The following is a 27994-nucleotide window of genomic DNA, read 5'->3' on the forward strand; positions in this document are numbered from 1 at the left end:
GTTCTCCACCAGTATATATTGAAAAATACCCCTTGAGGGTGTATGTGAGTTTCCTTTTCCCAATTCATTGCTGACCCCCCCTCCCACTGCAGATCTCCGAAGTATCTGTGTTCAGGTTCTGTTTTTCAGCCTCGAAGGGCGCAGTATTTCTGAAAGCACCTGTCCTTCTTGTCTGGTGCTGCTTCCTGCAGTTAGTCCTACTCAAGTCCAGATTGACTGGAGTGGGTGACAAGTGTTCCTAGCAAACTCTGAAGCGGTAACCATGCGCTAAAGTCTGGGAAGAGAAGCTGCGCCTGGAGTTCTCTCAGGCAGCTGCCTGCTGCAGGGTGGCCAGCAGAGAAGTGTTGGTGTACTTTTCCTTTGGTAAAGCAGTGTTGCATTTTTCACCTCAAGCTTTCTTTTTGTTATACAGATCACCAATTGCTATGTGAATCTTGTGGTGTAAAGAAAGAAGAAGGAAGGCTAGCCAGTGGTTCATGCTTTGGGTACTTTGTTCTATCGCAAACTAATTTGTGGGGGCTCCGGAGCAGTAGGAAGATGGAGGGGAGGAGTATACGTCTTCCAAGAGGACCGCATCTTAGTGCGCATTCTCTTGAGAACGCCCTGGGCACTGGTGGTGAGTCAAACTGGCTTTTCTTTAGAGTTGGATGAGGAGCACCAGCAAGTAAGGATAGTCCATTTTGGTTTTATTGTGTGCAGCCCAAGGCTGTGCTGTGTCTCCTTTAACAAGTGTATCTTAATAACGGGTCAGAAAGAAGGCCAGGAAATGCTTTGATGCAATGGGACCAAAAGGCAGCAAGCTTTGTGAAGCTTTGCTCTAAGTAACTGCTCAGTCAGTGCTTTTCTGCTTTGACTCACCAGAAGGATTTGTCAGGTTCTCTCTGTTTAACGCAGGATTAGATGTTGTTGCTTTTCTCTTAGTAGATGCAGACCGTCAATCTTTGTGATTGACTTGCTGCAAGTTGGAGGGAGTGGGACCCAAGTTATTGATCTCGTGTGGCATTGTGCCCTCCGTGCGGGGTCTTGGATGCCGGGGTTCTGCCACCTTCCCAGTATATTCAGAGCCACAACTTTGCTGTCAAATCCATGGTAGCCTCTGGCACAAATGTGCTAACTTTACAGAGCAATCAGTAAAGCTAGGCTTTTGAGCAGAGGGAAGAATGTCAAGGAAGTGCTTCCTAGTAGCAGCCTGAGTGTAAGAGGAAGCGTGCTATCCATGGGAGGCATTGCGTTCTTCCAAGAGCTTTGTAACTGCTCCTGGCCCCCGCTCTCCCCACTTCAAGAGCTTCCAAATTATTACAGCTCTTCAGTGTTAGCAAACATTTCTGCGTGTGTTAGCTGGCATAGCACAAATCTCTAGCTCAGCTGACACCCTTAGACGTCTTGGCCCCTGATGCAGAGGTAGTGAAGATGATTACTCCAACAGCTTTAGAGAGCAGGAGCAGAGGGGCCACTGGGTTGAACGAGATGTTGTTTCAGCCTGGTACTCTCTTGGCTACAGCAGCTGTCGAGGAAGCAGGACCAGAAGAGGGCAGTATATAGTGACTTTTTTTTTTCTCCTTAGAGTATTCTTCCAGCAGGCTGTGACAGACCTGGGAGCTTTGTCAGGCAGAGGTAGTAGCCCGATGGCCTTGGCTGTATTTGTTCTTCCAGAGGTGCATCCAGTCTTTGGGCTGAAGGCCTACCATGAGTCCTTGGAAGGGCCTAATGCAATTTCTTGCTTGGGTTCTCTGTTCCTTTTCTAATACCGTTTGCTCTGCTTCTTTTGACCTCTGCAGAGCAAGGAGCATGTCTTTTCCTGGCCATCTCTGTTTGAGTGGTTGGGTCTTCTTGACCAATAACCATTAGGTCACAGCCTGTCGCTGTGCATGTAAAGTTAAGATTTGGGGGTTTTCTCCCCCAGATGCTTTACTTGTCCTGCAGTGACTATCCTCGGACACTTTATTGCCCAGCCAGGCAGTGTCCTTTGATTCTTTCTGTTGGCCTACCATACTGAGATGAGTGAGTGGGTTTTTTTGTGTTTGTGTTTTGTTTTAAGCAGCTGGAGTCACGTGTATGTGAGCATTGCTTGGCTTGGAAAGGGGAATGGAATTCCTCCTCGTAAGGCCTGAACCCGTACTAATGAGCGCAAGCCATTAGAGAAGGGCCAAAGGCATCTCGTCCTGTTCTTAATGGACCAGTTGAGAGGGCAAGTGGGCCAGGCAGCCAAGAGAGAGGCAAATTCTCCCTCTCTTTTCCATTCATTAGGAGATTCCACGACACCTGAACGGAAGTGCCTGTGGGGATTTTTCTGTGCATGTAGGCAGATTGTGTGTCCAGAGACAAAGCAGGTGAAGGAAAGCAGAGACTCGCAGAGGTGAGTGCAGCTCCTCATCAGCTGCAGATGTCTTGCCCAAATGGCAGAAGTGGGGAAGTGGTGTAGGTGTGAAGTGTCTGGGGCAGGGGCTGGGGTTTTGCAGCTCTCTGCATATTTGGTGTGTAGGACGAGGGCTGGGACTTCCAGAGGCCTCTGCAGGTCAGAGCTGTGTTGTCTGTCTGGATTTCTGACACCTGCTTGCCAGCAGAAGCTGTGCACTTCCTCTTGGGCAAAGGCCTGCAGCCAATGGCTTTGTAATGTATGTGGTCTTTGTGTCTTTTGGGGAGAAATGTGTTTAACCCGTTGACCTGTTAAAACAGGAGTTGTTTCGAGGAGCAGCTTTTGCTCAGGGGCTTGCAAGCTGTTGTTAGTGAAGTCGATGTGGTTTTGCTGGGTTGTCCTGTCTTGCACGCATGTAGGAGGGGGATGGGCGAAGCCATGCTGCCCCCAAAGTGGCAGGTGTGGAGTGTTCTTCAGATGAACTTTGTCACCTGAAAGAATTGGCGGCTGAATGCTTAAGTTGATTGGAGAGCTAGGGAGGGAGGAGGAGAGAAAAAAAAAAAGCAAAGGCTTTACTGGCCATCTTCCTGCTCTGATTCTGAATGTGTTTAGATTGTATTTCTTTGTTGGGGCAAACATCAAGAGGAACAGAAAACTGATTTTCACTAATAATTTTTCAGCCTAAGTATTTAAGGCAGCACTCAACTATGTGCCCTGGTTCCCTTTTTGGAAATCATTTTGAAGTGAGAACTCTTGTGGCTGGGCAGATGTAGTGGGGTCCCGAAAGACCCAATCTTCCCTCCCTTTCTTCCCTCTCTGCCCCCTGGTCCTTCACTCATAATCTTCCTGAAGTAAGATCAAGTCACAGAGTAAGTAAGTCAGGTTATTTCCCTTAAGGTGATTCAAATATGCTGCAAGGAAGGAAGGGCTTGAAAGCCATTTCAGAAGATGACATCTCCAACTACCTCTAATGGTCTGGAAGTCTAATTCAGAAAAGTTACCCTATGATTTTAAGCAGAGTGGCTTCAATACAAGGCCTGGGCGATCTAGAGAGTGGAGCGGTGTGACTTGGTTCAAGTGTGTGGATTTCAGGGAGGTGGACGGGAGAATGTTGCATAAAGGCACTATAAATAGCGTGTCAAATGGGAGAAAAGAGTACGGGGTGGCATTTCGTTAAGGTGCAAAGTGAAAACTGTGGAATTTGAAATGGGGAGAAAAACTGAAGTATGCTTTCCTAGTGGGAAGAGTGCCAGAAGAGAATGCGTGATTACAGGGAAGCATGTGTGAGTGTTGGTGTAAAGGAAGTTAGATGGCATCACTGGACCAAGCGGAGGGATTCAAGGAACAGGAGAGTAAAGAACAGAAGAGGAGAGAAGTTCATGCCGTTGTGATCAAAGAGAAGAGTGCTGGAGGAGTGAGGTGTGGGCTTGGCAGTGCTCACAGACTCATTTCTCAGTTTTCCATGTGCTCTGTCTCTATACTCCACATCATTTATCTTGCATTCAGAAAGCAGGACCAATTTTCTTTTTTTGAAAAAAAATTTTTTTAACTGAGAAATAATATGAAATTATTCTTAGTTGGCAGGTAGGTAAACAGAGCATGTATGTTCCTTTGCTGGCATCTGGCTACTTACTTGAGAAGGTATTATTAAAAGCTGGCTAGACAAGTACACTCAGTGTTTTGCATTCTTGGTGTCATTCCTGAAAGAATTTCAAGTTACTTTGCAGAAGCTAATGGCAAAAGCCTTTCCTGTATGCATCATAATTAATTGAAGCTGTCTCAGGAGCTCCCTTCTTTCCTTTTCCTGCTGTTTTTGGTAACCGCTTTGAACATTAAGTTCAGTGGAAACCAGGGGCAATAGATTCGCAAGCACAATACAGTGCCTTTGCACAGCTCTGGCCTACTGTATGCAAAAGTCAGACTGAACAGAAGTGCAATGTTCTTTTCTAATCCCTCAGCTGCCAATCCTAGTTTCTTCTTGGACTGTTTCTCTGTGGAAGCCTACTTAAACAAGAACAAGTCCAAAAAGAAGCGGTAACGATGAGTGTGGTGACAGAGGTTGTTTTGCATTCTGTAAGCACTTGGAACTTGGAAAATGCTCTCTATTGCATGATATGAGCACTTTGTTTAGCATTCTTGAGAGCAGTCCGTTTAGGAAAGAAGAGGGGCCTCAGTTTTGGAAGACAGACTGGTATGTGCAAGTGGCTTATGTTTCAGAGAGTGGATACTTCATGCTCAGTGAAACTGGGTGCTTTCTGTGTCAGTTACGTTGGAGAAAATGAGCAATTTGTAGCTGAATTTTGGTTGTAAACTAGTTAGGCCTTTTGCCTTCCCAGCAAAGGCTGAATTTTGCTCTCACAAGGAAAAACATGTAACGCTTTTGGAAATCACATGCCTGAGGAAGATAGTGAGCTGGACAATTTGTAGATCTCTCTCACAGTGCGTTCCAAGGTAGACTTCTCTTGATTTTTGACATAGTGTGTTCTTAATCTTGTTTGTGTTGTTGTTGTTGACAAGCTGGCAGATGGAAACATGCAGTCTCCTACAGTGATTCGCCCTCCTCCTCCTCTGAGGATGAGGAAGATTTTGCGAGGCGCAGGAAGCGCAGCCCTAGCAGAGCTTTCAGAAGGTGAGTGTGGTTAGAGAAGGGGGGAGGGAGGAATCTGCGCAAGTGGAGGAGCAACTGCGTGTCTGTGAAGTGCTCTCCTCCCTGCTCTTGTACAGATTCTAAATGGTGTCAGCATTGAATCTCTTGGCATAATATTTAATCTCTTGGGACTGGTGACTCTAGCTGGGCTGTCTACACCTGGCCTTTTAGAAGTGATTCTTTAAGAGCAATTGGACTTTGCTGGAGGGGCTGGGAGTAAACTCTAAATGTTTGAATGTAAAATTCTACTGCCCCTCTGCTTTACAGTAGTTTATTCAGAAAGAATACTCCCATAACCCCAAAATTATAAATAGAGGCAATGATGGAGTTTCTTTACCTTTCTTTAACCTATGGTATGTGTTCTGTTGAATTGATCTTTAGGTGTGGGTGGCCTTTCTGACCAAAGTTCAGATGCAAAAAGAGAGATGGTCATTTTTCCGTTGCTTTATCCAGAGGTCCTATGACAGATCCAAAGTGTGACGTCCAAGGTAACAGAGACTGTATTACCACTATCCATGCAAACTCAGCTGTTTGCAGGAGAATATTAAATTGAGGAATCAGTACATTTGCGTGCTTAGAAAACTTCTATCAGTATTGAGCTTTTATGGTAGTAATTCCTTAAAGGTGGATAAAAGCTGGAATATATGTAGAATCAAACCGTATACAATGCTTTCTCATAGTTAAGGGCTTACAAGGAGACTGTACTCCAAAAGTGTCCTGGTTTAAAAAGGTGAGTTTGGCGATGTGGGGATTTTTTGAGCATTTTAGGTACACTTGATTAGTTTATGAGCACGACAGGTTTAACTGCTGGAAGTCAATTCTAATTTGCTGCTTGAAAGACCAGGTGTTTCCTTGTATGGGCACAATATCTGCAGATGTAATGATTACCTGTATCTGTTCTCTGTCAGCAAAACTCAACTCACAGTATGATGAAATATGACTTTAAGTTCTTTGCTTTCAGCAAGTTTAAAGGAATCGCAAAGAAAAGAACAAAACCAAAAGCTTTGAATGATTTTTCTTCTTTATTCCTTGTAATTCTTTTCTAAACACCAGCAAGCTAGCTTTTCTTATTGATACTTAGGTATTATCTGGAGATGCAGAATACCTTTTTCTTTCCCCCAGCTTTAGACTTTCTGCTCAACTCTTGCTGACAAATTCCAGGAGAGAAAATCCAAGAACTTGCATCTTCTTAAAGAGCAACCAAAGGCTTTACTATCAAGTCTTGCCTGTCTGTCTAGAGAGAGATCAGATACGTGGCTGAGGGCTGACTTGTGAATGAGTTCAATGAACTGTTAAAGACAGGAAATGGAAATGGGAGGAGGCAGATGGACCACTAGGGGGAAACAGCAGTAGTTTGGGGAGAAGCTGCAAAGTTTTGCATAGCAGGACAGCATTAGCTTCATGCTATCATTTGAAGGAACTGCAAGAATGGCTTCCGGTAGAGACTCCAAGATGTCAATGTTTGAGGTAGTGCTACTAGGGCTGAAGTGCTTTGCACTCTTTGAGGAGGCCAATATTAACTCTTGTATCCTAACACCATTTTTTGTCATCGTCTTTGGAAAAATAAGGTAGAAACTTAGCACCCTGGCTGCTGGAGTATTCCATGGGAGAGCGACCTGGCTTCTGCAGTGCTGAGGAAACGGAGGACTGTTTCCAGGGGCAGCACTGAGCCCTGACCTGGGGGCTTAGGCCTGAACTGCTGGAGCCTTCTGTGAGAAAAGGGAGCTGCCTTGATGCCAGCAACTGTTGACATGGCTGGAAGTGCAGTGTTCAATTTAGAAGGAATTTATTAACAGTGGGACAAATTTGTAGAAATTCCAAGTTCCGCTCTTTTAAAGTATTGGACGGTAAGCACACCTAGTCAAGATTTTTGTTTCTGTATTCAGGAGGAAATCGTCAGCATGAGAGTAACCTGTTCGACGTTTTTATCGCCTTCCTTGAACGTGAACTCTCAGAAGTCTAGAAGGTGAAGGATGCATTCCTACTGAAGTCTGCTGATGGGCATTGGTGTAGTTGTCTTGCTAAAGTCCCTGAAACACAGGGTGGAATTGAGCTTCCCAATTTTTCAAGCCTTGGCCTTCATGAAGAAAGAACTGACATCTTGGTAAAGGCATTGAAATGCTAACCGGATTTCTCTTATGCACAATGTAACAACTATATTTTGCAATGGCAGACTGTCAGAAGGTAGGCTTTTGGTGAACGTACCTTGCTTGCCTTTTACATTGCGCATATTACATACACTGGACTGAGGATATAAGTAACTATCTCAAAGTCATGGGAATTCTTCTCCTAGGCAAACTTATACATCTGTCTAATAAGCCTGTGGGGAGGAGGGGGGAAGGCTGGGTCAGCGTGAATCTCTTGAGTCAGAAAACAGTTTAGACCAGTGTTTTCAGTATTGTCTTCTGCCTAAGGAAATTTTAGGAGATTCAGGCAGGGTGTCCTAGTGGTATCAGTATGCATTTGCTTGGGAAAGCACAGCATTCAGGTGCTTAAGAGATCCATAAATGAATCTGAAACTGAAAAAGGAAAACTGCCAATGGAAGAGCTCCTTGGGGAGATTTGCATGACGTACATCTGATGTTGCAAGCACCAGAACTGGTGCCTATGCTGGACTGTGCTGTAAAAATGTAGTAAATGTAGCTTCCCGTGAGACTCCAAGAGCCCGCCACTCTACACGGCCATGCGGAGTATAAAAGATAGTTGGTGCTGTCCTCTGGGCTTCCTGCGTGCTGCTGAAAAGGAGGTTTGCATGAGAATATTGAGGCATGTAGAATAGGCTGCTGCGGAACTAATAACTCTCTATCTATGCAAACTAACACGTGTAAACAGGATGTAAACAGGATGTAAACTGTGTATCAACCATACAGCGGGTACAGGCAAAGTGTCAGAACACGCCTACCAAGACAAAACAGTTACTTAATAACAGAGTGTAATTTCTCCTTGGATTAGATTATAGGCCTAGCTACCCAGACAGAAGCAGACCTGAACCTCTGCCTGACTTCAGAGCTACTGAGAGCTAAGGTCCCTCCTAAGGAGCCTCACAGCTCGATTCGTGTGGGGCTGTGCTTGAGCAAAGCAGATGAGCCCTTCAGCAAGGTGTAGGAGCCTGGGTACGCTGCTGCACCGCCGGGAGTGCCGAGTTTTCAGTTCAGAGTGGGCTTGTGTCCAAGCCAGTCTGGAGCACAAGCAGCGCCACAACATAGGCAGGAAAGGTGAGGGCAGGCCCTGTCAAAGAAGCCCGGTTGTGAATCGAAATTTCAAAGTTCATTTTATAGGAGGTGACCAACGTTCAGCCTGTCCGAAGAGCTCGCCAGCTCACGGTCTGCTGTCTCATTTCCAGAGGCTCCTTTGGACCAGGTTACTTGCTCGGGAAGACCACAAGCCGTTGCCTGCGGGTGGTACCTCAAGCACATAAGCAGACAAGCCGCTGCCTCATGACCAAAGCGGCAAGCATGCCTTCACAGGATGCTTCTCAAATGCTTCTACTAAAGGTCCAGATGCTGTAATACAGGGAGGCCCAACAACAGAATGGATTTCCTGCCTAAAAGTAAAAAGGAACAGAACAGCACTAAGTCTATTTGTGCTTTACCTTTCTCATTAAGAAAAAGACACAGATGTAGAAATAGAAGTGTTCTGCGAGTCAAAATGCCATTAGTGCCTACAGTGCAGCGTTACAGGCTGCAGGATTGTTTACTTTTGGTAAATGTACCCAGCTAAAGGAAATGTTTATATTAATCAACAAATGTATTATAACTGTTCCTCTTAAGTTAAATGAAAGAAAAGAAACACATTTCTTTCCACAAAAACACCTAGGTTGCATTCCACCATTATTATTAAAAAAACAAAACAAAACAAAACGGTAGGCTAGAAAAAGTGCAGGGCCTGCAGTCAGGCGGATGCAGGGCCATGCAGTGGTGGGAGCTACAGTGTTGTACGAGGCGATGGAAACCACGATCTGAATCCCCCTGAGATCAGCAGAAGCTCTTTCCATGGAGAGAGGTTTATGAGCAGTGTCTTCCAGCTCCCTGAGCTGCCAGCAACATCCTGCCTTTTAATTTGGAGTGGAAGATACTCTGTGTGTGTGTGTGTGTGTGTGTGTGTGTGTGTGTGTGTATATATATATATATATATGTGCATATATATGCATACACACACACACACACACACACACACACACACCCCTATATTTATTTTGTGGTAGAGTGCTTGTGTAGAACAACAGAGTCACCTCACAACCGCATGAACTGTGGTGTTGTAGTTCTGTGCTGTGCGCGGTTCTTTTGAATAGGATAATAAATCTTTGTTTTTAAATGCAACAGCAGTCTCTTGCTTTCAGTGTGCAAATAGTCCCAAAGAAACCAACCAAATCCCTGCTTGTGTGAACTCGGTGATGAGTGTCTTCAGCGGACTCCACGCACCCTGCTGGATCCACGGCAGCGGGAGCCCGGCACGAGCCCCCCTGCCCAATGCCGCCTGGGGGCAGCTTACTCCTCCCTGCAGATCCCAGCCCAGCAGGGAAGAGCCCTGCAAGGCCAGCGCGCTTCTGGCCTAGCGTCTTCAGCGACAGAAGTGCCCTCACAAGCCATTTCACAGCCATGTTCCTGCTGCTCAGCTGCTCAGACTGAAGTGACCTCACAGCCACTGTGCTGATGCTGTTCCTGCTGCTGGCCTATCCAGGTGGCTTTACAAGAAACTACAGCAACCAAGAGCCTGCCAATGGCCTAACAGGTCCTGAGGCAGAAGTGACCTCAGAATGAGCGGTGAAGCCATGTGCCTGGTCCTTGTCTGTCAGGTACTGAGGCAGCAGTGACCATACAGCCCCGTGTCTGAGCCATGTGCCTGCTGCTGCCCTACCATTTCCTCAGGCAGCAGCGCCTGCACAAGCACAAACTCCAGCCCTGTCCCTGCTGCTGGCCTGTAAATGTTCTCACACAGGAGTGACCCTGCCATTGCCTCCCATGAATGCGGAGAACGTGTTTTTTTTTTTTTTTTTTTTTTTTTTTTTTCCCCCTGGATTTGCTTTCTTCTGCAGTGGCTTCCAAGGAGCTGAGAGAGGGCCTAGGAGGTAGCAGGGCCACAGCCTCAGGCACATGTCAGCATCTTCCCCTTGCAAGCCTTGGGACCTGTCCCTCCTCCCTCCAGTCCTCTGAGCAGCCAGCTGCTCTCCAACAAGGTGGCAAGAGCCTGAGGTCTCCTTGCCCATCTGGAGGGCATGGTCCACAGCAGCTCCAGGAAGACCTGGCCCGACCAAGGCCCGCTCTTTCTCTGCCTTCTCCCTATACCTGACACTGACCACCTCTCCTTTGGACTCCCTAGCACCGGGGAGAAGATGCCCTTGGAGCAGCAGAGGGGAAGGCGCTAGGAACTGCTGCCGCGCAAAGGGGAGACCACCCTGTACCTGAGATGGACTCCTCTGCAGGGAATAAAAAGAGAGGTGCTGCTGTGAACCCCTGGCTTTGGTGGCCAGGCAGTGGTCCGCTGGGTGGGGAAGGCTTGGCCTCTCAGCCTCCTTGGCATAGGCTGATCCCCTGCACTCCTGGGGGGGCAGATGGGTGCCATGGGGGGCAAAGGAGGTAGAGGGGTGCAATAGGAGTCAATGGGGGCAGTGGGGTGCAATGTGGGGGCAGGGAGGGCAGAGAGGTGCCATGGGGGAGGGGGAAAGAGGGGTGCCTTGGGGTGCCATAGGGGCAGAGGGGCACCCTGGAGGGGGGGAGGCAGAAGTGTGCAATGGGGTGCAATGGGGGCAGGGCTGTGCAATGTGGTACAATGTGGGCAGAAGGGTACCGTGGGGGGTCAGAGAGGGGAGTGGGGGGCAATTGGTGCAATGGGGGCAGAGGGGTGCAATGGGAAGCAGAGAGGGCAGGGAGGTGCCATGGGGGGCAGAAGGGTGCAACGGGGTGCACATGTGGCAGAGAGGGCAGAGGGGTGCCATGGTGGGCAGAGGGGGGCACAGGGGTGTCATGGGGGGCAGTAGATGCCATTTGGTGCAATGGGGTGCAATGGGAGGCAGTGGGGGCAGAAGGGTGCAATGTGGTGCTTTGGGGACAGAGGGGTGCCATGGGGGGCAGAGGGGCCAGAGGGGTGCAATGAGGCGCAGTGAGTTAAGGGATGTAATGGTGTGATATGGGGGGCAGAAGGGTGCAATGGTGTGCCATGGAGGGCAGAAAGGTGCTGTGGGGGATGCCATGGGGGGGGGGGGCAGAAGGATGCAATAGGGGCAGAAGGGTGCAATGTGGTGCCTTGGGGACAGAGGGGTACAATGGTGGGCGATGGGGCAGAAGGGTGCCATGGGGGGCAGAGGGGTGTAGTGGGGGGTCTGAATGGTGCAACGTGGTGCCATGGGGGCTGAGGGGTGCCATGGGGTGCAACGGGGGCAAAAGGCTGCCATGGGGTGTTATTGGGGGACAGAGGGTTGCCATGTGGGGCAGAGGGGTGCCATGGCATGCAGTGGGAGCAGAGGGGAGGCAGAGGGGTTAAATGGGGGCATTGGGAGCAGAGGGGTAAAATGGGGTGCAGTGGGGGCCGAGGGTGCCATGGGGGGTGGAGGGGTGCCATAGGGGGGCAAAGGGGTGCAGTGGGGGTACCATTAGGGGCAGAGGGGTGCAATGGGGTCATAGGGGTCAGAGAGGTTAAATGGGGAGCAGAAGGATGCCATGGGGTTCAACAGGGTGCCATGGGGGGCAGAGGGGACAGAAGGGTGCAGTGGGGGCAGGGGGGTGCCATAGGGGGCAGAGGGAACAGAGAGGTGCCATGGGGGGCAGAGGGGGTGCCTTGGGGGCAGAGATGGCAGCAGGGTGCAATGGGGTGCAAGGAGGGCAGAGGGGTGCCTTGGGATCAGAAGCGCTCAATGGGGTGCAATGGGTGCAATGTGAGCAGAGGGGCAGAAGGGTGCAAAGTGATGCCATGGGGGCCGAGGGGCACAATGGGGGCAAAGGGGGGGCCTGGGAGGGCAGAGTGGGCAGCGGCCTGCAGTGGGGTGCAAGGAGGGCAGAGGAGTGTCATGGGGGGGCAGATGGTGCAGGGGGGGTGCAACAGGGGGGGCAGAGGGGGCAGAGGGGTGCAATGGGGGCAGAGTGCTGCCATAAGGAGCAGAGGGGTGCCATGGGGGGCAGAGAGGGCTGAGGGTTGCCATGGGGGGCAGACGAGGCTGAAGGCTGCTATGGGGAGCAGTGGGGGCAGAGGGGTGCAATGGGGTGCAATGAGGAGCAGAGGGGTGCCATGGGGGGCAGAGAGGTCACAGCAGTGCAATTGGTTGCCAGGGGGGCAGGGGGGTGCAGTGGGGGGGCAGTGAGGCCATTGGGGTGCAATGGGGTGCAATGGGGTGCTATGGGAGGTGGGGGGGGTTCCATGCAGGGCAGAGGTAGCAGAAGGGTGCATGGGGTGCAATAGGGGCAGAGGGGTGCCATGGGGGGCAGAGGGGGCTGTGGGTGGCATTTGGGGGCAGTGGGGACAGACATGACCCCCCATGTCCCCATGTCCACCTGCCCTGTGCCAGCCCCGTGTCTCCCTTCCCCCCCCCCAGCCCCTGTGTCATCCCCCCCCCATGTCCCCATTCCTCCCCAGCCCCACAGGAAGCCGGGGGGGAGGAGGGGGGTGGCTCTGGGGTTTGCGGTGGGACACGGGGACATGACTGCCAGGAACTGGGGGGCTGGGATGTCCCTGTCCTCTGTCCCCACAGGCCTCCATGGCCTCCTGAGCCCCCCCCCCCCACCATGTCCCCATACACTTCCCCCCTGCCCCAGTGCCCTCAGGTCCCCTGTGTCCCCCCCAGGTCTCCCCCTGTCCCCCCAGTTCCCCCTAAGCCCCCCCCATCCTCCCAGTTCTCCTGGTGCCCCCAAGCTCCCCTTGTCCCTCCCGTCTCCCCTTCTCCCTCCTCAGGCCCCCCAGGTCCCCAAAGTCACCCCAAGTCCCCCCCAAGCCCCTCTTGTCCCCCCCAGTTTCCCCAGTCCTCCCAGTTTCCCCAGGTCGCCCCAGGTCCTGCCAGCCCCCCAGCGCCTCCTTTGCCTCCCCCTTATCTCCCCCAGGTCCCCCCTTGCCCCCTCCTTGTCACCCCCTGTCCCCCCAACTCCTCCCACCTCCCCCAAGTCCCCTTGTTCCCCCAGTCTCCCCAGGTGCCTCCAGCCCCCCAGCTCCCATCCTACCCCCCTTATGCCCCCCAGGTCCCCAAAGTCCCCCCCACGTCCCCCCTTGCCTCCTCCTTGTCCACTCAGGTCACCCCAAGCTCCCCAAGTCCTCCTTGTCCCCCCAAGTCCCTCCTGTCCCCTCCAAGCCCCTCTTGTCCCCCCAAGTCCTCCCAAACCTCCTCATCCCCCCCACCACCCTGATCAGGTCACTGTTGGGGGGAAGCTTGCAGCCCCCCCCCAGTGGGGGGATGTGACATGTGGCCACCCTGCCCGGATGCCTGGGTCCCCCCAGCCCCCCACTGCGGCCACTGTGGTTTCTGGGGAGGGGGGAGGCCCTTCCTGCCCTCAGCCCCACAGTGTGCCCCCCCCCCAGAGGGTACATAAGGCACCCTGGGGCACGGTGACAGCCAGCCATGGCCCCACCGCTGCTGGCCCTGCTGCCTGCTGTCACCAGTGGGGACCAGGACGGGGACATGGGGACTTGGGGAGGTGGAGGGACGGGAAGGGCCAGGGACATGGGGACAAGGGGGGACGGGACAGACGGGACGGACAGGGGGGACAGGGGGCCACAGAGGACAGTGGTGGAGGTGTGGAGAGACAGGAGGGATGGGGATGTGGGGGGACAGGGGGACACAGAGGACAGGGACGGAGATGTGGAGAGGTGGGAGGGATGGGGATGTGGGAAATGGGGGGACACAGAGGACAGGGATGGGGACATGGGACGGGAGGGGATGGGAGGGATGGGGACACCAGCAGATGGGGACATGTGGGGATACGGAGGGATGGAGACAAGAGGGAACGGGGACATGGGAGGAAGGAGGGCTGGGGATACCAAGGGACATGGGGGGGGCAAGGATGGGGGGACAGGGATGGGGACACGGGGGTACGGGAGAATCTGGGATACCAGAGGGTCGGGGACATGGAGGGGTGGGGACACAGGGTGGCGGGGACGCGGGAGGTTTGGGGACGGTGCGGGTGCCAGTGGCCCCTGACGCGGTGCCCAGCCCTGCTGCTGGCCGGCATGGGGGCCGAGGGGCTGCACCCCAGGGTCCGGGCCGTGCCCGCGAGGGCCAAGGGGTGCAGCCCGGACACCCCGGAGTGCCAGGTCCCCTCTGCCTCGGGGGATGGCCTGCAGCTCCTGTTCGAGGACCTGGAGATGCTGGAGAGGATGGTGAGCGGGCACGGGGTGCATGGGGGGCACCCTTGGGGGCACTGGGTGGGCATCAAGGAGGTACCCATGGGGGCACCCATGGGGACACCCTTGCAGGCACTGGGTGGGAACTGGCAAGCACTGGGTGGACATCTATGGGGCACCCATGGGGACACTGGTGGGCACTGGGAGGGCATCAGTAGGGACACCCAGGGGGGCACTGGGTGGGCACCAGTGGGGACGACACCATGGGGGGCACTGGGTGGGCACCGGTGGGGGCTGTGGGTGGGCCCTGGCTGGGCACCGCTGGGGCACCCAGGGGGCGGGCAGGGTGCCCGGCGGGTGCTCACGGTGCTGGGCACGCAGGGGGCTGCTGGGCAGGACCCTGGCGAACTGCGCTGCGCAATCTGCAAGAAGGTCCTCAAGAAGCTCGAGAGTCTGGTGCCCAACACTCACGACACAGTAGGGGCTGGGGCGTGTGAGGGGCGTGCAAGGGGTGTGCGAGGTCCAGGCAGGGGTGTGCAAGGCTGCGTGAGGCTGTGCAAAGGGATGCCTGGTGTGCAAGGCTGTGCAAGGGGGTGCCCACCATGCAAGGCCGTGCAAGGCTGTGCAAGCTCGCGCAAGCCCATGCAAGGCAGTGCCCACCATGCAAGGCCGTGGGAGCTCATGCCAGCCAATGCAAGGCTGTGCCAGCTTGTGCAAGCCCGTGCAAGACGGCGCCTGCCGCACAAGGCCACACGAGCGTGTGCGGGGCTATGCGAGGCGGCGCCTGACGCGGGGCTGTGCCGGTGCAGACCCGTGTCACGCAGGCGGCCCACACGGTGTGCTCCCTGCTGCCGCGGGAGATATCCGAGCGCTGCCACAACCTGGTGAGCCGCTACCTGGAGCCCATCGAGGCAGGGCTGGTGCGGGACGAGGAGCCCGCCAGCATCTGCACCAACCTCTGCTGGTGCCAGCCCTGACCCCAGGTGAGGCCCCCTCCCTCTCCACCCCTCCCACCCCCTGGCTGGGGGCCCAGACATCCGGGCAGCCCCACCCCGGGTGAAGGACCCTTGTGCCCGGCCGTGCCCACCGCGAGGGCTCGGCGGCACCAGCGGCCGCTTCAAAGCGGCGCCTGGGGTGGGGTGGCCGCCCGGGAATGTACCCGCACCCATGGGTGCTGCAGGCATGGGGACATGGTGCCCCTCCAGGACGGGGACACAGGGACGTGGGGGCTGGTGGGCATGGGAACAGGGACATGGGGACACAGGGACATGGTACCCATGGGGGACGGGGACACAGGGACATGGGGATATGGTGCCTGTGGGGAATGGGAACACGGGGTCATGGGGGGCTGGGGGACATGGGGACAGGGACATGGGGGGCACAGGGACATGGGAGTATGGGGGGGCACGGGACATGGTGCCCATGGGGATGGGGACATGGGGGGATGCAGGGACATGATGCCCAAGGGGATAAGTATATGGGGGGCGGGTACGGGGACACAGTGCCCACGGGGATGAGGACGTGGGGAGCACAGGGACATGGTGCCCACGGGAACAGGGACACGGGTGGCACAGGGACACTGTGCCACCACTGTCCCCTCAGTTCAGCCTCTCTCTCCCCCCCAGGTGCCAGCTGGTTCTGAGGGCACCCGAGGGATCCTGCGTCCCCTCCAGCGCTGTCCCCTGCGCCGGCCCCCACGCCGGCCACTCCTTCCCCTAGCTCAATAAATCTTTGGCATTGAAGGAGCTGGATCTTGTGCTCGCCGATGGGGTGGGGGGGACACCCGGCCACAGGGATGGGACACCAAGGGGGACACAGGGACAGCAAGGGGCACAGGGGACACTGGGACGCCATAGGGGACATGGGGGACACTGAGGGGCACAGGGGACACCAAGGGGCATGGGGATGTAGAGAACATGGGGGACACCAAGGGGCATAGGGGACATGGGGGACACTGAGGAGCATAGGGAACACAGGGACACCACGGGGCATGGGGGGCACTGAAGGGCCCAGGGACACAGGGGACATGGTGCCCTGGGGCCCCCAAGGGACCCTGGAGGTGGCAGCCCAGGCCGGCATTCCCACAGCACACGTGTTCCTGCGGGCGCTGGCAGGGGCCCAGCCCGCGACGGCCACGTCCCCACCGGGGCTATAAGAGCCTAACCCTAACCCTAACCATAGCCCTAACCCTAAACCCTAACCCTAACCCTAATGCCTAACCCTAACTTTTTCGAGTGCAAGGAAGATGTCTGCTGAGCTGCTGTAGCCTGCTGCCCCAATTAGCTCTCCGGAGCATTTAAGAAGCAGTGAACAGCTGGGAAGACAGAAGCAGCTGGGGAGCTGCTCCCCCTTTGTGAGGGGCACAGTGGGATTTCTAGCAAGGAGGGAGCGTTCAGGCAGCCTAAAGGCCCCTTGGTGGGAGGCAGCTCCTTTTCATCGGCTGATGGGGTTTTCACTTGCTCTAGGCTTAGTTTAAGCTGCGAAGTTAAACTAGGGGGGAGAGGGGCAGAGTTTCGTGCAGGTGGAGGAGCCCATGCTGGGTGACGTGTGCTCATTGCTCCCTTGGGATTTTCCAGGAAAGCTGTGCAATAGCCAAATTAAGTAACTAAGTTCATTAGCATTCTTAGTGCTGATCCAGGGAGAATGTGCATGTCAACTAAACAGCAGGAAGAGTTATGATACAGGGGAGGGGAATTGTCTGGGGTGGCTGGTGGGTAAAAGCATGTGTTTTACCACCCTCTGCTGCAAACTAGACCTTCCCCAGAGACCAGCGCAAGATTTGGGGAGCGCCTGCATCTTTCCTTGCAGCTCTTCCCTCCTGCCCGCCAGGAAGCATACGTGTGCCCAGGACATGGCTGGCCTCGTTCCCCCTGCCCCGCGGCCAGCGCTGGGGCAGGCGCCCGGGCCAAGATGTTGGAGCAGGGAGCACCGAGCTTGCACCCGGGGGACCCAGGCAATTGCTTTCTGCAAAGCCCCCAGCTGCTGGGGGAGCGACTCTGCCTGGCAGCACAGGGCAAAGCCACACGGAGACCTCCGTGCTTTGAGGCATCTGGCAGGATCGAAGCCTTCCCATGGGAGAGGAGCTGCAGAAAGCCCTCCCGTACTCCCCTCCTGCGGGGCTGAGACCCCCCCCTCCTTAAAGCGCTCTAGGCGGCAGAGGCAACAGCGTTCGTGCCGCACTGGCGGCAAAATCGGCCATGGTGGCTAATGCGATGCCATCAGGCGCCCCGGCTCCCATCGCCCTGGGGCGCCACTTCCTCTTTTCTCCACAAAGGTGCTTCTCCGGCGGCAGTGTCTGAGGAGGGGACTGTGGGCTGCGGCGCTCCACGGCCGCTCAGCAGGACTTTACTGCAGCACAGAGCAGAAGCGGCCTGTTCCCGCGCCGCATCCAGGAACCCCAGGCACGCTGCAGCTCTTGAAGCACCTAAGCTCGTGTTGTTCCCAGGTGCTTTTTTTTTTTTTTTTTTTTTTTTTTTTAAATGTCTAAACTTGACAGTTATTACGACAACAGGCTCGCAGGAGGCAGCATATGAATGGAGGATGAACCGAAACCTCATGCTACCTGCCAGGTGCCTGCACTTTGCTGTGACTTAGCCCTGGAGGCAGTGATACCGCAGAGACAGCAGAGCAGATGTGCAAAAAAAGAGGTTGCGCCTAGAGGACCGGCTTGGCAGCAGCTAAAACCAACGGTGCGCGCTAGTGTGGCACGCACACTCCCAGTGCACACATGTACATGCACACACACGCACACCCCACCATGCACATGCACGCACACCCCAGTGCACACCCCTACATGCATGCACATGCACACCCCAGCACACACATGCACTTGCACACACGTAGCCCAGCACACACACACATGCACGTGTGCACTGCCCCCCCCCAAACACCAAACCTAACGCAACCCAAACCCCAACCCCCAAACCCCAACCCCACCACGCTGGTGCTGCACAGTGTGGGCCATGCTCATTGAGCACAAGGAACAAGAGCAACATCAAGACCTGAGCAAAAGGTAGCACAGCTACAACACACACCGCATAGGCGACACAACACCGCAGACAGAGGCTGCAGCTGCCCTGCCTAGCGCACCCTCACCTCTGCCATGCACACCCACTGCCTCTGCCTCACACACAAGCACTCATCCAGAAGAACCCTCTGCACTACACTTGCTGTCAGTGCGCGCGCACACACTCACACACTCACACACTCACACACTCACACACTCACACACTCACACACTCACACACTCACACACTCACACACTCACACACTCACACACTCACACACTCACACACGGTCAAGACACACCAACACCTGTGGCCCCTCAACTTAGCTTCTGCAGTGCTCTGGGTCACCATCCATCCTCAAGAGGCATCCTCAATGGCAGCTGCATCCTCTCTCATCTTCCTCCAGTCGCCCCATTCGCCTTCATCACCTGCTAAACCAGAGTGCAAGCAGTCACCCCCAGGCCAGCCAGCTCTAGCCTCGTCCGCAGGAACACCCTCCGCCAAAGAGCCATGGGCACTCTGCGCACCTGCACTGCTCCAATTCCAAATGCCAACATCGTGGCTGGGGGGGGATGCCCACAGCACCTGCAAAAACAACACAAAGTGACTCTTCTGCCAGGCAACACTCACCAGCCCCACAATGCCCAACAGTAATCCACTCACCTGAAATCCCCAGCCATACCTGGGAAAGGGCCACACTGTACCTGAAAAAAACAGAGCAAAAGACATCACCAACAGGAAGCCCAACACCACCCACCGCACAATAAACTTCTGACCCAACAAGCTCCTCCTCTCACCTGCTCAGGCTCTTGTCAGCACTCAACTTCTCCTCTCCACAACTTCCTGCAAAACCTGCAAACAAAGAGAAATCATGCGCTCAGGTGACGCCTGCAAAACCACAGCAAATCCACATCAAGCATTTGCTCCCACACCCTTACCTGCTCTGCTCACCAATCCTGACTGCCACACCATGGGTCGTCATGCCAAGGCCTGCCACACACCTGTAAAACCAGAACAGCAGTGGGCAACAGGGACAGCACCAACGAGATAACAGCCCTACACTAGGCTCTGCTTCCTCTCTCAGACCAACACTCACCTTGCCATGCTCCTCTGGCACACAAGCAACCCGTTCTCCACATTGCTCCATGTGGACAAGCACAAAACAAATTAGCTAGGGAACCACTGACCATAACACTCTGCTTCCAACAACAAATCTCTAGCTCACCTTCTTAGGACATGACCCTGTTTTCCTCCATCTCCCTCAGGCACTCAGACCACTGCAGCGCATCTACAAAAAGCAACATAAAGTGCAGCACACAGATGCTGACCAATCACCAGTCCATCACTGCCACACTCTACATGCTACCATTGCTAACACCCACAGGCAAGGCAGCTCCAGCCCCAAACAAACAGACATACAAACATCAGACAAAACAAACATACATAGGTACAAACATCAGACACAGACACGAAGGAAAGCCCTACAGAAAAAGAGCTATTCATACACATAAGATACTGCCAGAGAGAAAGCCCTACAACACCACAACCGCGTGAGTCAGATGCTCTGGACAAGCCCAGAAAAGAGTCAAATGCCACTGCCCGTGACAGAAAGGGCCCGGCAAAGCCAGGCAGATCGATGCAGAAGAGGCCGGCAAGAAAGACCTAAGCACGTGACAACGCAGGGAAGAGAACCCTGAACGGAGGCCAGGAAGATGCAAAACAAGAGCGGTCTAAAAAGAGGAGCAGCCAACAAGGCCTCGATGAGGGCCACAGAGATGATCGGCCACAAACAGCCACAATGCAAAGATGGAGCGACGGACAGCCCCTTTTAGCTGCCTGCACAGAACAAGATGCCATCCACTAGCACAAAGCTGATGAGTCAGACCAGTCAAAAGACAACAGATGCCTACCGTGCTAGTGCTGCATGGAATGCTCCTTGAGCACAAGGAACAAGAACTACATCAAGACCTACTCTTGATTACTCTTCTGCCAGGCAACACTCACCAGCCCCACAATGTCCGACGCCAATCCACTCACCGGAAATCCTCAGCCATGCCTGGGAAAGGGCCACACTGTACCTGAAAAAAAGAGCAAAAGACATCACCAACAGGAAGCCCAACACCACCCACCACACAATAAACCTCTGACCCAACAAGCTCCTCCTCTCACCTGCTCAGGCTCCTGTCAGCACTCAACTTCTCCTCTCCACAACTTCCTGCAAAACCTGCAGACAAAGAGAAATCATGCACTCAGGTGACGCCTGCAAAACCACAGCCCATCCACATCAAGCACATCACGCCTGCTCCACTCACGCATCCCAACTGACATGCTATGGGTCACCATGCCAAAGCCTGTCACCACACCTGTAAAACTAGAACAGCAACGGGGACAGCACCAACAAGACAACAGCCCTCTGCTAGGCTCTGCTTCCTCTCTCAGACCAACTCTCACCTTGTCATGCCTCTCCTGAGCACAAGCAACCCACTCTGCACATCGCACCACACTGACAAGCACAAAGCAAAAATGGATCCGGGAACCACTGCACACAACATTGCTTCCAACAACAAATCTCTAGCTCACCTTCTTAGGACATGACCCTGTCTTCCCCAGTCCCCTGCAGGCACTCGCACCACTGTGCCACATCTGCAAAACAACAACATAAAGTGCAGCACACAGATGCTGACCAATCACCATTCCAGTCCAACACTGCCACACTCCACACACTACCATTGCTAACACCTACAGGCAAGGCAGCTCCAGCCCCAAACACACAGACAGACATACAAACATGAGACACAGACATGCAATAGAGCCCTACACAAAAAGAACTATTCCCACGTATAAGATGCTGCTGGCCAGAAAGCTCTATGATGCCACAACTGTGCAGCTCTGATGCTCTGAATAAGCCCAAAAAAGAGTCTAATACCACCACCCATGACAGAAAGGGGCTGGAAAAGCAAGAAATATTGATGCAGAAGAGGCCAGCAAGAAAGACCTGAAGCTGTGACAACACAGGGAAGAAAACCCTGAAAGAACGCCAAAAACACACAGAAGAAGAATGGCCAACAAGATCTCAAAGATGGCTGCAAAGATGACCGGCAACAAATGGCTACAATGCAAAGCCAGTGCAACAGACCGCCGCTTTTAGCTGGCTGCACAGAACAAGATGCCATCCATTGGTGCAAGGCTGATGAGTCAGGCCAAGCAAAAGACAACAGATGCCTACCACACTAGTGCTGCACAGTGTGGGCCGTGCTCCTTGAGCACAAAGGAACAAGAGCATCATCAAGACCTGAGCAAAACACAACACAACTACAACACACACCATATAGACTACACAACAACACAGACACAGGCTGGAGCTGCCTTGCCTAGCACACCCTCACCTTCTGCCAGGCACACCCCACCGCCTCTGCCTCACACACAGCACTCATCCAGAAGAGCCCATACTACACTATGTCAGCGCACACACAGCCAAGACACACCAGCACCCGTGGCCTCTCAACTTAGCTTCTGCAGTGCTCTGGGTCACCATCTGTCCTGAGGAGGCATCCTTAATGGCAGCTGCATCTTCTCCGATCTTCCTTCGGTCACCTCATTTGCCGTCATCACCTGCCAAACCAGAGAACAAGCGGTCACCCCCAGGCCAGTCAGCTCCAGCCTCATCCGCAAGTGCACCCTCTGTCAAAGCCCCATGGGCGCTCCGCTCACCTGTGCCATGCCAATTCCAAACTCCAACACTGTGGCTGGGGGGACACCCACAGCACCTGCAAAACCAAAACAAAGTTTCTGTGCTGCCAGGCAGCACTGACCAGCCCTAGAACAACTGAAACACCATTCTCATCACCCATTCTACCTCACCTGAAATCCTCAACCATTCCTGCAAAAGGCCCACACACTACCTGAAAAAGCAAAGCATACAGCCCCAGAACCCAGGGTAGGGGTCAGAAGCAGAGCCACAGAAGAGCATGTGGCAGTGGGTTCAGGGGCACGGATATAACAAAGCAGCTGGCAGGCAAGACTGCCAATGGTTTCCTTGTGGTCCAGAGAAGTCCAGCAGTTTCTTCCCACTCAGCGCTGAGGCTCGGGCAGGAAAAGAGGTAAGCTTGTTAGTTGTGTGTAGGTTAGTTTCTGAGCCCTTGGGGCACATGCACTTACTCACAGTTGTGTTTGGTGTCCAATGACATGACTTCCTTTCTCATCATACTGCACTTGAAAGGAAGGAGGATGCTTCCTTCCCTCTTCAGATAGAGTCAGGACTCTTCTACAAGTCTACATACCACAAAAAACTCACAGTTTCTCCCTGAACAGGGCTGACAATATTTCTGAGGAGCAGCAAAACATCTAGCAAGCGAGCCAGAAACCAGACTAGCTGATGAGAGTAATACCTCACACACATCCCAGTTACTGGAGATGCTACCAAAAAAACAAAAAAAAACAAAAAAACCCTGAACATCCCACACCCCCCACACCTAGGGTGTAAATGTAAGAGGAAATGTTTTCCCAGGACCTCTGCTGTCTCCTCTTGTCTGCAGTCCAGGAGAGGAACAAACAAATCCTCAAGTGTGATCCTCTTGAAAGAGTCTAGTGATGAAGCTGCATTCCTTCCACAGTAAACACAGAAACACCAGAAAACAATACTGACAGGTAACAGAAGATACAACTGGAGACTCAGAAGCCCTCTCTCACCCCTGAACACCCCCACACCAAGATATTGACCCCAAGAAAAAAACTGCCTGCAACAAGCAGCTTTCTGGCATGCTCACAACTCCAGCTTGAGCCATCCCCTTGCTCTTACATTAAGGAATGGCCTTTGCTTCTCCAAACGCAGCAATAAATCTTCCTGGGTAGCTTCACTTCCTCAAATTCCATTATTTGCCAAGGCAATTCCAGAGCACTGCTCCCATAGCAGAACAAAAGCAGAATGAACTCCCTGGCCCCAGACCCTGGCTTTATGTAACCCTAACCCCACCCACTGACCCACCCACAAGCCCTTGGAAGAGGAGGGGCAAACCAATGGTACCCATAAATACATAGGGCTAGGCAGAAGCAAGGCTTTTTCTTCCACTCAGTATCTAGAATGGAGAGCATAGAAAGGATAAACAGACCTCTTTGATGAAGCAGACCATCTGCTTGGTTACTGAGACTTCATATACTGTATCCATAATATCAGGAGATATGTTATTTTTTACCCTAACTAGCACTAGCCTTTGCATTAAAAACTAGAAATCACTTCTGCTTATGCTTAGGAAGAAAGCTACAACATTCCACATAACCTATAAAGGGCACACTATACCACACTCCTGTAATTGGTTCAGAACCGCAGATAGCACAGCTGTTCTAGCAGGGCGGCATTTCCAGTAGGGTAAAGCAAGATATCAAAATAAACTCCTGGAACATGTATGCTTCTGTAATGTGAGTACTTCCAAAGAGAGATGTTTCCTATATAGTACCTAGAGTAATTAGAAAAAGCGGTCAGTGGGCAAAATGGGTAGATCTCCAGGGGAACACGAGCTCTGTTTCTCTAGAGGAATGAGACACAAGGAGACAAGAGGGGTGCTAAGAGGACTGGAGAACCAACACGGGGCTCTAGGGCACAAAAAAGGCTTCCAAAAGAGGTTCTGAAGGCACTAGAGGGGTCCTACAAGGTCTAAAGGGCCAAAACAGAGCTTGGGAACAAAAGGAAGGCTGAAAGAATAGTCCAAAGTAAAATAAAGGGGCTCCTCAGGGCTCTACAGGACAAACAGAGATCTGTGCAGAACAACAAAGCTCTAAAGAGGAATCCAGAACAGATTAGACATCTCTTACGGAGACTAGATAGCAACTAAAAGAAGTCAGAAGAAGACAACCAAGGCCTCCCAAGTGCCAGAGGAAAACAGGGGTGCTCAGGCAACTGAATGATGAAAAGAGCACTCTAGGGCATAAAAAAGGCCTCAGGAACAATTCTGAGAACACTACAGAAGTCCTAAAGGAGCTAGAAACCAAAAGACAACTCTAGGGAACAAGAAAGGCCAAAAGAGTAGTCCGGAACACCCTAGAGCGGTCCTAGGGGCACTAGATGGGCAAAAAAGTAAAAACTGGGGAGCAAGGAAGACCTGTGGAGGTGGTGTGAGGGGACAAGAGAGGTTCTGCAGGGTGTGGAGGGCCAGAAGACAGCTCTGGGGCACAACCAAGGTCTCTGGAGGTGTTCTGGGGGAACGAGAGGGGTCCTAAGGGGTCTAGAGGGCCAAGATACAGCTCTGGGGCAGAAGGAAGCTGAAAGAGTAGTCCAGAATGCACTAGGGGGGTGCTAAGCGCTCTACATGGAGAAAACATGACTCTGGGGAACAAGGAAGAAACCTGGAAGGCTTCTGAGGAGACCAGAGGGCTCCTAAGGAGACTACCTGGCCAAGACATAAAAACAGGGCAACAAGAAAGATCTCTGGAGGTGCTCCGAGGGGACAGGAGATGTCCTGTGGGAAGCGGAGGGCCAAAAGAGGGCTCCGGGGCACAACAAAGATGTTGGAAAGGGTTCTGAGCGGACTAGACGGGTCCTAAGGGGACTCTAGGGTCACAAGACAGCTTTGGGGCATGACAAAGGCCTTTGGAAGGGTTCCGAGGGGACTAGAGTGGTGCTAAGGGGTCTAGAGGGCCAACAGAGGTCTGCAGGTGGAAACTAAAAGGCCAAAGGAGGGGGCCAAAGCAGAACAGAGGGCTGCTAAAGAGGCTGGATGGCCAACAGAGGGCTCCCGGGCATGAAGAAGGGCTCTGGAGGGATTCTGAGGGGACTACAGGCATCCTAAGGGGGCTGGAGGGCCAGAAGACAGTGCTGGGGAAAAAGGAAGGCCAAAAGAGTAGTCCAGAGTGCACTAGAGGGGTGCTAAGGGGCCTACATGGCCAGACAATGACTCTGGGGAACAAGGAAGAAACCTGGAGGGGTTCTAAGGAGACTACTGGGTTCCAAAGGGGGCTGGAAGGCCAGAAGACAGCTCTGGGGCACAAAAGAAGGCTGAAAGAGTAGTCCAGAGTGCACTAGAGGGGGCGCTAAGGGGTCTAGAGGGCCAACAAAGGCCTGCAGGGGGAAACTAAAAGGCTAAAGGAGGGCCACAGCAGAACAGAGGGCTGCTAAAGAAGCTAGACAGCCAACAGAGGGCTCCAGGGCATGAGGAAGGGCTCCGGAGGGATTCTGAGGGGTCTACCGGGGTCCTAAAGGGCCAAGATACAGCTCTGGGAAACAAGAAAGGCAAAAAAGTAGCCCAGAACACCCTAGAGCGGTCCTAGGGGCACTAGATGGGCAAAAAAGTAAAAACTGGGGAGCAAGGAAGACCTGTGGAGGTGGTGTGAGGGGACAAGAGAGATTCTGCAGGGTGTGGAGGGCCAGAAGACAGCTCTGGGGCACAACCAAGGTCTCTGGGGGGGTTCTGGGGGAACAAGAGGGGTCCTAAGGGGTCTAGAGGGCCAAGATACAGCTCTGGGGCAGAAGGAAGCTGAAAGAGTAGTCCAGAACACACTAGGGAGGTGCTAAGCGCTCTACATGGCCAAAACACCACTCTGGGGAACAAGGAAGAAACGTGGAAGGCTTCTGAGGAGACTAGAGGGTTCTGAAGGGGGCTGGGGGGGGGGGGCGTGCCAGACAGCTCTGGGGCACAACAAGCACCCCACGAGGGGTTCTGAGCAGACCAGAGGGCTTCTGAGGAGACTACATGGCCAAGACATAAAAACAGGGCAACAAGAAAGACCTCTGGAGGTGCTCTGAGGAGACAGAAGAGCTCCTATGGGATGTGAATGGCCAAAAGAGGGCTCCAGGGCACAACAAAGATGTTGGGAAGGGTTCTGAGCGGACTAGACGGGTCCTAAGGGGACTCTAGGGTCACAAGACAGCTTTGGGGCATGACAAAGGCCTTTGGAAGGGTTCCGAGGGGACCAGAGTGGTGCTAAGGGGTCTAGAGGGCCAACAGAGGTCTGTGGGTGTAAACCAAAAGGCCAAAGGAGGGGGCCAAAGCAGAATAGAGGGCTGCTAAAGGGGCTGGAGGGCCAACGGAGGGCTCCGGAGGGACTCTGAGGAGACTACAGGGTTTCACAGAGGGCTGGGGGGCCAGAAGACAGCTCTAGGGCGCTATTGTGGCCAAAAGACGGGTCCAGGGCAGACTAGAGGGTTGCTGAGAGGGCCGGGTGACCAAAGCAGGGCTCTGGGGCACAACAAAGGCCTCTGGAGTGGTTCAGAGGGGACTCGAGGGGTGTGAAAGGGGCTGGAAGGCCAGAAGATGGCTCTGGGGCACAAAAGAAGGCTGAAAGAGTAGTCCAGAGTGCACTAGAGGGGGCGCTAAGGGGTCTAGAGGGCCAATAGAGGTCTGCGGGTGGAAACTAAAAGGCCAAAGGAGGGGGCCAAAGCAGAACGGACGGCTGCTAAAGGGACTGGAGGGCCGACAGAGGGCTCCAGCGCATGAAGAAGGGCTCCAGAGCGATCCTTGTAATCTTGCAGGATCTAGAGAGAAACAAAGACTTCTTAACGGACAGGAGAACAAATGCAGTGCCTTGGAGCACACCTAAAGGCAAATAGATAGGTCCTGAGGGAACTAGGGAGCAAATGTGTGAGTCCTGGGGAGACAAGGAGGAAAACTGAAGATTCTGGGGCATTAACTCACCCGCCATAATCTTCCTGCTTGGACCCTATCTCTTACCTCTGAGAAGTTGGCCTTTGCTTTCATTCCACAGGCAGCTGTCAGCTGTTGCATAGTCTTGGCAGACAAGTTAGGGACCGCTGCCCAGGCAGTCGTGACCCACAACACCACATGCTCAGAAAAGTTCTCAGGAAGTCATGCAGATTCATAACCTGAAGGGCAAAAAGCAAATATCTCTTGAGAACAGTTTTTATTTCATCATAGGAGCAATTTTTCCCTCTCTTCTCCACTGTACTGCGTCTAACAATACACCTTCCTCATCACCATTTTCCCCCATTACTTCTGCTCCTCTCAGTTGCCCCTGTTGCATCTTAGTCCTCTAAAGCAGCTGTTTCTCATCCACATGTACTTTCATTTCCTGTCACCGATTCCCCTTCCTGTTTGTCCTATAGCAGGCAGCTGAGTCACCCTGGCCTCGTGTTTAGCCGCACACCCCTTTTGCTCTGGCCAGCAGCTGAGACAGAGCAGAGGGCAGCAAGAAGGGTGGCTCTGAACATAGTAGACCTGGGTAGCAAGCAACACAGAAGCAGCAGCAAGGCATCAAAGAGATCGCATCTTTGTAAAGAAAATACTTATAGTTCCAGGTCCTTAGAGGCAACTGGGGATTCTCTGTATGTCTGCCCAGGCCTCCTACAGGCTCTTTCCACACAGTTAAAGGTACCTGAATGCAATGATCTTGGGAGGCAGGACACAGTGTCCCTGGGGCTGCTGTGAGGTACCTGTGGCTGTTCCAGGGTCTCTCAGGCTGTTCTAGGCTCCTTGGACAGAAACGGTGCTGATCACATTTCCTTGAGGACTTTCTCTTGTGCTGCATAACAGGACAGCTCTGCACCAAGCCCTCCCAGCACCACTGCTCCTCATAGCTGATGCCTAACTAGCCTCAGTTCTGAGCAAAGCTATGACTACCAGTCCACACAGCCCCTCACACTCTCCTTGCCCTCCCCGTTGCTGAGAGGAACAGCCCCAGCCCCTGGGGACAACCCTGCCTGGTCACACCAGAGATGCAAAACACTTCCTGACCTGTACGAGGGAAAAACTGGGAAATTCCACTGTCCCCGATGAC

The sequence above is a fragment of the Apteryx mantelli genome, unplaced genomic scaffold, assembly GCF_036417845.1.
Source record: "Apteryx mantelli isolate bAptMan1 unplaced genomic scaffold, bAptMan1.hap1 HAP1_SCAFFOLD_93, whole genome shotgun sequence".
Classification (NCBI taxonomy): domain Eukaryota; kingdom Metazoa; phylum Chordata; class Aves; order Apterygiformes; family Apterygidae; genus Apteryx; species Apteryx mantelli.